General features: G+C 38.3%; 1 pseudogene; it reads left to right on the forward strand.

The window, feature by feature from the left end:
- Positions 1 to 12,050, forward strand: part of LOC149238665 (protein WEAK CHLOROPLAST MOVEMENT UNDER BLUE LIGHT 1-like) — a 46,388-nt pseudogene that overhangs the window by 1,056 nt on the left and 33,282 nt on the right.

The following is a 12,050-nucleotide window of genomic DNA, read 5'->3' on the forward strand; positions in this document are numbered from 1 at the left end:
TCTTCTCATGATTTTACTGTTGTGTGTTGCCTTGCATATCAGTTTGATGTGTCTCATTGCTTGCTTTGTCATTACTCTTATTCTGTTTCTCCATTAGATAGGTAATCCGTGGGCCACAACATATACACTGGTTGAATGTTGTTGCAGCCATACCAATAGAAGTAAACCGTGCGTCTATTCTTGCCGGTGAGGTCTCATGTTAATATCTTAGTTTTTGAAGTAAAGATTATACATTGTTAAAACTAACATTTCAGACTAAAATCAGACCTGAAGGTCTACACGATTTGATCTTAGTACAACTCAATTAGCAGAAAGCATCTCATCATGAACATAAGCACATCAGTACTTTCACACTCTTGTAAATAGATCATCTATATTTCTGTGATGTGATCTATGTTGCATTTTCGTAAAAACATCATATAGAAGCAAAATCCTGAGGGGGAAAATTTCCTTAGTGTAATATTTGCTGCAGTCAATGTACTAATGGACTATCCTCTTGCATATAAGATCAGCTTCAAGTACTTGGATTCAATTTTCTAAACACATCGAACTGTAAAATACAGCATGCTCCCTGTTATTTCAGAGTAGAGGAAAAAATGTTGAACTTGTTCAAAGCTGATAATGGATGCTCAAGGATGACACCATATTGACCTACATAACTCTTCTCCTGTTGCATCACTAGAGGGGACTGAGTACCACTCTAAGGAGAGCGGTCGGATACAGGCCTTACTTCCTCATTTATGTGGTAGGTATCTATTGCATCATTAGAGGGCACTGAGTACCACTGCAAGGAGGGTGTTCTGATACAGGGTGTACTTCCTTATTCATGTGGTAGGTATCGGAGATTTTTCCAAAGATAATGAGATGTACTAATGGGATGTGCATGCACACCTATATATTTTTGTGGGAGGAAAGAGTATGCTTTTTTTGTTCTTCCAGAAAAGTGGAAACAGAAAAACATTTCATTTTAGAATGTGAGACCTTCAAAGACAACAGGGAAAGTTATGCAGATATGTTGGCAGCAAGCGCTTGGGATAATCTATTTAGCGAGGGGTTTGTCAAAAAGCTGGGAGAAATTATTTTGAAGATTCACAAAAAAAGGGCCAAATACATTAAGCAGATGAAGAAGCAATCTGTCCCATAGGTTATCTTTAGCCTCATGGACGTTAAAATAATTTCTTTCTTCTTTCTCTCTTTCTATATCCTTTGTTATCCATGCTAAGCCATTAATACATTGCTTAGTTTGCATCTTTAAGGTAATGACACTTGGGAGTCCCTTTAGGTGGGTGATTTTTAGTTGGTTTGATTTGTCTATGCTAAAATTTAATAGAATTCTCTTACTGAACTAATACCCAGTTTTCATAAGGTAATTTTTCCTGAAGATTTCAGGGATGCATTGTTAATAATTAAAAATATGTGAGAAGAAAAATATTTATAAAGCAACACACATAAACCATGTACGCATGATTTATCTTAGAAAATTTTAATCGGGGAAAAACTAGACAATAATAAATCTATTATCATATGGCTTAAAAGTAGCCAATATTCTTGGCTTTAATGTAGCCACGCTGGCCAAACACCCTGGCCTTGGCCAGGTGAGCCTTTCACTCAACTATGGCACTTCACAATGGAGAATCCCCAAGTCTTTCAAGGAATTTAACTAAATGTAATACCACATGTTTAATACCATTGGCATTATGGGCTTAATACCATAGGCCACCAATACCAAGTACTTAAAACCACAGCGATTGACCTAACAACCTTGATTATTTCACCAGCTAATACGTATAACAAGCCTTTTACAAATTTTGTTTCGTAAACAAAGATATGTTAAGGTTTCAAGGAGATTGGATGTTTTAGGAAAGAATATGAACAAATTAATTGAACTAAAATTCACCTAATTAAAAGATTTAGTGGCCATTATTGTATAAATCTCTGGAGTGCAGTATTAGAGTGGGTGTAACTCATTATCAATTTGCTTTAGTTTAATTGTATAGAATTCTCTTGATTGATTTGGCTTTTAGTGTCAATAATCATTTTGTTCCACTAGATGGTAAAAAGAAAAAGGATTATGAATTTAATATGCATTCCAACAAAAAGACTTAAGAGGTCAACACTGATGGTGCAATATAAAAACTATATTCTAGCAAGTGTTACAAAACATAAATTGATTTGTAGAGTTCGACTAAACATGTATATTGGAAGGGAAGTATCTAAAGCAGTGGCTTTTGTTCACGACATTTCCTATGGTAGCGTGGGCTTAGAAGGTAGAATTTGTGACAACGTGGATGTCTAAGGCTTTGTCTTCGGCAGTGACAATCTCTGAGGCCACCCTTGGTAGAAAATATCCTATAGCGAAACATCCATGAGCCATTAACTGAGGCAACAACCTACCCTTAAGACACCTTATGTGGCAACATGGAGCTTATAAGGCAAATTTTAGGATTGCACAAACTCCTAGGCATTACTTTGAGGTAGTGAGGGTTTGATGCAATCCCCACTATGGATGTGGGCTACCCCTGAAGAATTTGTTATAATAGCTTCCCAACCTTGAGGTCATTGTTGAGGTAAGCAAACTCACTCCTAAGGCTTAATTTGCGGCACCAAGGTCTCTTTGAGGCTTTGTTTGGTCCATTTAAAGTTATGTTTGTATTGTCCTCTTCTAATTAATTTCCCAAGGGAAGACAAATTAGCCTATCAAACCCCGTAGGCTATAGTCAATTATAACAGGGGAAACCCATTATTCAATGTTTTGAGGGTAACATTGGGTTGATTGGAGGAAAACTTGTGGCAGAAGACAAAATTTGGGCTAAGTGGAGGGAAACTTGTTAGCCCCTCAATTAAATTGAGGAACAGAGCCCCAAAGGGAAATCTATAAATAAGAAAGAGGAGAATCATTTTTCCCATTATGGTTTTTGGATATCTTTGTTTTGTGAACTAAGGCTTCAAGGGTTTTAAGACCCTTTTTTCTTTTGATTGGTTTCAGTGGTGAAAGATTCCACCCTAGCCAATCCCTTTCTCTATTCTGTTTGGCATAATCTCCTTACTTTCATCTGGTTTTTGGAAATCAAGGGGAGATTTATGTGGGATTATTTGGCTTGAGAAGAACTTTGTGGCATATTTCAACTACTTTGAGGTTTTTGTGGGTAATATCTAGGGTAGCAAGGTGGCCCGAGGCAATTTTCGGAGCAACGAGTTAATTCCAAGTCTTCTCCTGTGACAAGGGAACCCTCTAGGGCTTGTCTATATTAGCATAGGGCCTTGAAGACAGTAGAACAATTCTATGATAACATGGTTCTTGAGGCCCAATTAGTTCTATGGACCAACCTTAAGGAGCAACATTTCACCTCTTAAGTCCACCATCTATTATAATGGCCCCTTTCCAAGCATTGATATTTGATAGCACAAGGGTTTTGAAGGCAAAATTGGACAACGAGTTACCCCTCTATGGCAATGAGGGTTATGAAGAGTCCAACTGTAGTTGCAAAATATGAGGGAAGTTGCAACCTTCTTCATGAGGCCTTGTTTGGATAGTGTACCAATCCTAAGGCAGTGAAGAAGATTTGGGGTGTAGCATAGGCCCTTGAACTAGGTCTACTGGTGTAATAACACTAGGAGTAGTTGTAAATTTGAAATTTAATGTGAGTTATTGGCAAATTGTGAAATCTACTGCTTGATTACATTGTACATTCTATATAATCTCTATATGGAATTGAAAGAAATACAATGAAACTGGTACAATTTATCTTGTGTCCTTGCAACCCTTAGGGGAAAAATTCTCTAGGGATATTACATTGTTGATGACAGTGGAAGTGTCAATTGTGATAACATCATTTTTTGAGGTGACAATTGTGGTAATGAAATCTTATGAGAGATTACTAGCAACCTGGTATTGAGTCGAGGGTGACAGTAGGTTGGAATTCGCTGCGTGAGTCAACGGATTAGTACAACTAAGGCAACAAGGTAGTGATGGGACCCATTCCTTGTAGCAGCGAAGTGGGAACCCTCGTTTTGAAGTAGCAAAAGAGTATTTAGGGCCACGAAGAAACTAAAAGTCTATATAGATTTCCTATGGCAACAAAGGTCGAAGTGTTGATAATAGAAATAACAAAGGCCATGAGGAATAACATAAATAACAAGATCCTAATCCAAGGTAGCTAAGTGATCAAGGGATTAGGACCACAACTGACTGTAGGGTTAGACCAGTAGCATAGGGACAACAAATACTATTGATACAATTAGTACTAATTTGTGAAATTGAATTACAATGTGTTATTGGAAGGATCATTGAATTGTACACTACTATTGAATTGGTTTTATTTGTATGAGTTGTTGGTGGAATCAAATACTTGTTTACATTTTTTGAGCATTCAATACTATCTCTCTTTGCATAAATTGAAGGAATATTGTGCTACTAGTTAGAATACAAATCTCATTGTGTGCTCTTTCAAACACTGAGGGTAAATTTCCCCTATGGGATACTACTACAATGGTATCAAAGTTGGCTCTCCTACTAGCCTAGAGCGTTTATTTGAAAAATATCGTAGCAGGAATTAGTTTCCCCATTGAGAAAGGATTACGCCCCATTGGGAAAGGAGTACGTAGAGTTTTGGCAAAAATTCGAAGATCATAAGAAGAACTTCACAAAAAGGAAAGAACAGGCTAGAGCATGGGTGAAGGCACACCCAAATTATTTTACATTAATAGCACCTTCTAACAAAGGTTGAATGGGTGCCCACATAATCAAGCAAGGGAGGCCAAAATTGAATAGATAGGTGCCAAAACATCTGAACAACAAGCAATCACATGTGTAGGAATTTACAGGGTAAGTCCTCAGACAGAACACCAAAGGACATCGCTCACACACAGATCACAAATCAATACACCAGTATTTTTGACGTGGTTAAAACCCTCAAAGAGGGAAACAGTCCACGGCCTGAGCCAACGCGGCCACTTCAGGCAATTTATTAATAAAAGAATGAAATTTTACATAAGCTTCTCTCATGGACGGGTTAACCTACAAATGACCCTCCATGCTCTTTAAATAGAGATCATGGACCAATCGGGTGTTAAGCCATGGATCAAGTGTCGGTAATACCGAGGAGAGAATGAACCGTCGGATCACTAGATATCGTGACCGTCGGATTGTAAGTTACAAAATGTACATAGTAAAGAAACACACTTTACCTAACTCTATACTAGACCAAGTTATACTTAACTATTTCCTATGTGTCGGAATATCCTAACATCCCCCCTTAAGAACAACTTGGGATAGGATTGAAGGATTTACAAGTATGACACAATAGGAGAAGGAAGGAGGCACTAGAGCCTATCCCCCCTTAGTGACAACTTCCTGAACTCCAACCATAAATCGAAGTTTAGTGAACTTCGCCTCTGTGAGAGCCTTTGTAAATATGTTTGCAACTTGATCATCTGTTGAACAATATTGCACTTCAAGAACATGGTCGTGGATGAGCTTTCTGATGAAGTGCATGTGCAGTTCAATGTGTTTGCCACGCTGATGTTGGAATGGATCTTTGCATAGTTGAATGGAACTTTGATTATCACACCAAAGTGTAGTCGGATGTTGCTGCTGAAAGCCAAACTCTGACATGATCTGACGAAGCCACAAGGCTTCCTTACTAGCTTCTACAGCACCATGATACTCTGCTTCTGCTGAAGAAAGAGAAATGGCACCTTGTTTCTTGCAAGCCCATGTATAGGTCCTGAACCAAGAGTGAACACATAACCTGCAGTAGACTTTCGATCATTAGGGTCACCAGCCCAATCAGAATCAGTGAAACCAACCAATAGAGGAGATGCTTTGGCACTGTAATGAATCCCAAACTGAACTGTACCTCGAACATAACGAAGTATTCTTTTAGCTGCTTTCCAATGACTTTCATGTGGGTTTTGCATAAACCGAGTAACAAGGCCAACAACAAAGGAAAGGTCAGGTCGAGTATGGGTTAGATACAAAAGTTTTCCTACAAGTTGACGGTATAAGGTAGCATCAACTTCAGGAGAAGTACAAGTGACTAAAAGTTTGACTCCAGACTAAAAGGGAGAAGGGGTTGGCTTACAGTCTTCCATGTGAAAATGGCGTAGAATATCACAGGCATACTTGGACTGGGAAAGGGAAATACCTTCCTTGGATTGCAAGACTTGAAGACCAAGAAAATAATGTAAGTGTTCTAAGTCTGTCATTTCAAACTTCCTTTTAAGGCTAGACTTCACATGGTTTATAAGGTTGGGATCACTACCAGTCAGGATAAGATCATCAACATAAAGAACAAGAATGATAAGAGACTTGCCCACTTTCTTGGTGTAGACAGTATTGTCAGAATGACACCTAGAAAAGCCATTTTCTACATGAAAGTTATCCATTTTGGCATACCAAGCTCGAGGAGCTTGCTTGAGACCATAAAGGGATTTCTTAAGCCGACATACAAGGCTGGAGTCTGTTTGTATAAAGCCAATAGGTTGTTCCATATAGATTTCTTCATGCAAGTCCCCATGCAAGAAGGTAGATTTAACATCCATCTGATGGACTTCCCATTTGAAAGAGGCAGCAAGGGAAAGAACAAGGCGGATAGAGTTCATTTTGGCAACAGGGGAGAAGGTTTCAGTGTAGTCAATGCCTTCAACTTGTGAAAAACCCTTAGCAACAAGACGAGCTTTACGTTTATCAACTTTCCCATCTGGTCCATACTTGGTTCTGTAAACCCATTTGCATCTAACAAGTTTTCGTCCCTTTGGTAGAGGAACAAGATCCCATGTATCATTTGCCAATAATGAATGATATTCTTCATTCATAGCTGCTTCCCAATCTGAATGGCCTGAAGCTTCTGCAAAGGTGTCAGGATCATAATTTACTGAAGCTTGAGCCAGTAAAGAAGAGGCTCTATCAAACTGAGAACGTGTACGTCGTTGATCTGTAGGATCGCCGGCAAGATCACCTGCTGCATCCCGAGTAGCACGGACCCATTTTGGAAGCTGAGGAGCTGAAGGAGGATCCTGAGAAGGTGGGGTAGGATTTTCATCCTCGCTTTCATCATCTGAAGAAGAAATATTTTCAAAAGTAGAAGAGATAGGGAGAGGTGGCACATCCGCCGAACTAGGCTCGTAGGCCGATATATTTTCAGCAAACTTTACATCTCTTCTAATGATAACATTTTTGGACTTAAGTGGAATAAGTCTATATCTTTTGACATCTTCAGAATATCCAACAAAAATACATTTTTCACTCTTAGGTTCTAAAGCTTTATGTTTCTCATCTGGAATATGGGCCCATGCTTCACTTCCAAAAACACAAAAGTGACTTACATCTGGTTTAATTGATCTCCATGCTTCTTCTGGAGTGATATTCTTTAAAACCTTAGTAGGAGTGCGATTTATTATGTAATTTGCACAGTTAATTGCTTCTGCCCAATAATTAAGACTAAGTCCTTTAGATTGAAGCATACAATTAGCCATTTCCTTTAAGGTGCGATTCTTCCTTTCAGCTACACCATTTTGTTGTGGAGTATATAGAACAATATGTTGCATTTGAATTCCATTCTCAGTGCAAAAGTTGATGAATTTGTTGTTAACATATTCTCCGCCATTATCAGATCTTAGCTTAAGGATTTTATGTCCAGATTGTTTTTCAACAAAGGCCTTAAAGGCCAATAACATGTTAAATACTTCACTCTTGAGTTTTAAGAAGTATACCTAAGTGCGTCTGGAGAAATCATCAATGAAAGTTAAGAAATACTTGTAGCCAGAGAATGAAACAACTGGAAGTGGACCACATAAATCACTATGCACAAGCTGTAAAGGCGCTGAGGTGTGCCAAGAGGCACGTTTTTCAAAACTGTTCCGATGATGTTTTCCGAGTACACATCCGGAACAAACACCATCTCTGCAAGATACCATTGGAAGACCTGTCACCATATTTTCTTTACATAAATTCTGAAGAGAGCGATAGTTTAAGTGACCAAATCGCTCATGCCAAAGTTTGCTCACTTCATCATTATGAGCACCAAATACCGAGGGAAGATTTGATGACCCAAAGTTGTGAAACTTATACAACCTTGTAGAATCATCAGTAATGCTAGTAGCTAAAATCTGTCTAGGATCTCTTAAGTCCTTAATTACAACATCATGAGGTGAAAATTCAACGATTTTACCTTCACCTGAATGAGTTATCTGATATACAGATAGAAGGTTGCAGGAAAAGGTTGGAACACATAATACATCATTAAACTGACCATTGTCTATATGAACAGTTCCAGTCCCTACAACACTAAGAGATCTATCATCACCAACATATATATTTTTGGTGTTACAATCATTTAAAGAAGAAAACATGGCTTTGTTTTTGGCCATGTGATAAGAAGCTCCAGAATCAATGAGCCACTCATGAGAATGAGAATAAGAAGATACATTTAGTGCATAGCCAGACCGAGATGCTTGACAACCACATGCAGAAAGTGCCATTCTTGAAGATGAAGTTGAAGTTGAAGAGTGCTCCAAATGGATGTTATGCTTCTTCATTGCTGCTTCCAAGGCTTCCATCTTCTTAAAGCATTTGGATTCTAAGTGGCCATCTCGATTACAAAAGTTGCAATGTCTATCAGTCTTCTTCCCTTTGTTTTTATTTGTCTTATCATTTTGTTGAAATGATTTTTCATTTTGAGGATGAAATTGCTTAGGACCCTTGTTTGGTTTAGGACCATTCCTTTTAGGATACAACTTCTTAGGATTCTTTGGATTGGTTGCTGCTGGGCGGCTAATGCTTTCTTAGAAGAGTTTCCGAGATTAAGAAGACCAAGGTGTAAGAGTTTTTCTTGCTCTCTTATTAAAGAATCACAAAAAGAATCAAAGGAAGGGGACTTGTAGTCTTGTCCTTGAGAAATGAAGGCTTCTCTTGTAGAATGGAAGGTGGAAACAAACACAGAGTAGGCTGGTCCCAACTTAGTAAGAATGGAATAGATAAGGTTACTATCTTCTTTATTAACCTTAACACCTTCCAAGAGAAGTCTAAGGGTCTTGAACTTGGACAAAAAATCTTCAATGCAAGAAAAATTATTGGGGTCCAATGTAAGCAATTCATTTTCAAGTTGATGGGCTCTAAGTTCATTTTTTATTCCAAAAACTTTAGTAATCTGTTTCGATGCTTCATCAGGAGTATTAAGTTCTACAATATGGAATCTAAGATCTGGAGAAATAGACATCCCTATCAACCCACGTGCTTGATCTTGCCTATTTTCCCATTTAGCTGCCTTATCTTCATCTTTCGGTTTGGTTTCTTGGCCTGAGGCTATTCTGTAGAGACCTTTACTTCTATGTAAATCCACAATGTAGGACCACCATTGGAAGTAGTTGGTGCTGTTAAGAATAACTTGGCATGGACTTTCCATTTTAACAGAAACTGAAGCTATATATGCTGAAACTAAGTGTTCCAATGGAAATATCTCGAAAAATTAGGCTGTTTCAAAAAAAACGGTTCTGAAAATGGCTTCCGGATGAAGAAGTTATGGCTTTTTGAAGAAAATTTGATGAATATGCCGACGAAGTGCGGGAATGTGCGGAAATGAAAAATCCGGCCCCACAAAAAGGAGACTTGAACTCAAGACCTCTACGCTCATAAATTAGCTTTGGACCAAGTGAGCTATACAAAAAGTTTGAGAGAGAGAGAGAGGAGGGGGGGTTGAAGCTTTGGGTTGCGTGCTTGCTTTGAGAAAGCTCTTTTTCCCTACAAAACAAAAAACACAAAACCCAACACGGACAAAAAAAAAAAAAAAAAAAAAAAAAAACCTTGCGTCTCGAAGTTAACTTTAGCCGGAAACTAAATATTTTCCTCAATGTTTCTGGTTTTTCGAGATCACACTAAGGCGCAGCGGAAAAGAGCATACGCATGAGAAAAATCCTTCCTTTCTGTTTCTGATTTGCCCAGATCGCACAGAGTCGCGGGGCAAAGAGAATACACAGAAATGAAAGGTATATATCCGGTAATAAAAAAGGCTAAATAAACCGAAACCGAAATAAACAGAGAGAAAATAACCGTAAAGTGCAAATAAACACTGTATACCTCCAGATCTTAAAAATGACGCAGCTAGGGCTACCGAAAACCTTTTCGCATGAAACAAAAGGGGTTCCTCACTGGAACAGATGCTCCCAACACAATAGAGCAGTCCTCTTGGCCCGAAAGTAGTCAGAAACAACAGATCTAGGAAACGACAGTCAGATGCAGTTCTACCGGCTTCAGATTTGGATCACCAACAGACGCAGCCCTCAAATAGCTCTGATACCATGTAGGAATTTACAGGGTAAGTTCCTCAGATAGAACACCAAAGGACACCGCTCACACACAGATCATAGATCAATACACCAGTGTTTTTGACATGGTTAAAACCCTCAAAGAGGGAAACAGTCCATGGCCTGAGCCAACGCGGCCACTTCAGGAAATTTATTAATAAAAGAATGAAAATTTACATAAGCTTCTCTCATGGATGGGTTAACCTACAAATGACCCTCCATGCTCTTTAAATAGAGATCATGGACCAATTAGGTGTTAAGCCACGGATCAAGTGTCGGTAATACCGAGGAGAGAATGAACCGTCGGATCACTACATATCGTGACCGTCGGATTGTAAGTTACAAAATGTACATAGTAAAGAAACACACTTTACCTAACTCTATACTAGACTAAGTTATACTTAACTATTTCCTATGTGTCGGAATATCCTAACAACATGGTTGTCTTCTAGTTTGATCCCAACATATCCCAGTAGCAAGGAGTTGATGCCTATCATTGGCAATCAACTTGGGGGGCCTTCTGTAGAAGAATGTAACCTAATCCAATCTCAACCAAAAGAGTTGCAAACCATTCCAGAGGGTGCTTTGGTAGAATTGGCACAATGCCTATTGGTGGATATCACTGGTGGCTTTGTAATGTTTGAGTAGCAACCCCAACCTATAACATCGCCCAACAAGAAATTAGCGATGGAAGATCAAATTGGAATCAAAGTCAGTTTAATCCTGAGGACAACTAATAATTTAAATGATATTGGTGGTCCTGCTCCTTAAACTAAACACGAAATATCTTCGATAGAAATGGATATGGAAGGGGTTGAGACCACTATACCTTCTTCTTTACCTTATCAAGAAAACACCATGAATGAAGTAGATGTTGGATTGTCATTAGTGCGTGTTGTTTCTTCATAATAGGAAGGGAATACTTTGGAAGTATTAGAAACAAGCTCTATATTTCCATCTAATGCAAGCAAAGAGTTTGAAAATGTGTCTTTGAAGGAGGTAATGATTAGTGGATCTTGAAATATAGATATTGATCCAGGCTCTATCCTTAATCCATTTGATGGTGTTGAAACTATCAACCACAATATTATAGATATGGGTGCCACTAGACAACTTGAAATTGAAGAGATTGTTATTAAGGTCCAAAATTCTCAGCTGATAGTACAAAGAAGCTCATAGACGATTTAATACCAAATTTGGAGAGAGCAAAGACTACAAAACAACAAGCAACACAAGACTTTGAACTTGCAAGGTTGAGAGTTGAGGAGATGGAGAAAGGTGTGACCGATGAAGTGTTGCTTGGAAGACACAACTGGAAGTTGCAAAAGGGAGGCATGTAGCAGTTGTTGCATAATTGCAAGATGTGAAGAATGAATTAGAAAACATGAAAGAAGAATACTTGCATTTGATGAAGGTCATAGGCATTGTGATAAAAAAAGGGAGAGGCCTTATAGTGCATTTGAAGAAACAAAGAAAATGGTTGATGAGCTCACCCTAGTGTTGATTGCAACGAAGGACTCTTTGGATATTGTTGTTTTTTCAAGTGCAATAGATACAAGCACAAATTTATGAAATACCTAAAATTATTTCTAATGATATAGATCTTTTTTTAACAATCCTAGTTTATCATTATGCAATTACACTTTAGAAATTCAACCATAAAGCATAAGAATAGTAAAGATCACAATGCACAAAGAGAACATAAGATTTACCCTAGGAAAACCCACTTGGGGAAAAACCCAACAACC

This window comes from Pinus tabuliformis, chromosome 8 (genome assembly GCF_031772625.1).
Source record: "Pinus tabuliformis cultivar Carrire ecotype Pingquan chromosome 8, CPIR1, whole genome shotgun sequence".
Lineage (NCBI taxonomy): Eukaryota > Viridiplantae > Streptophyta > Pinopsida > Pinales > Pinaceae > Pinus > Pinus tabuliformis.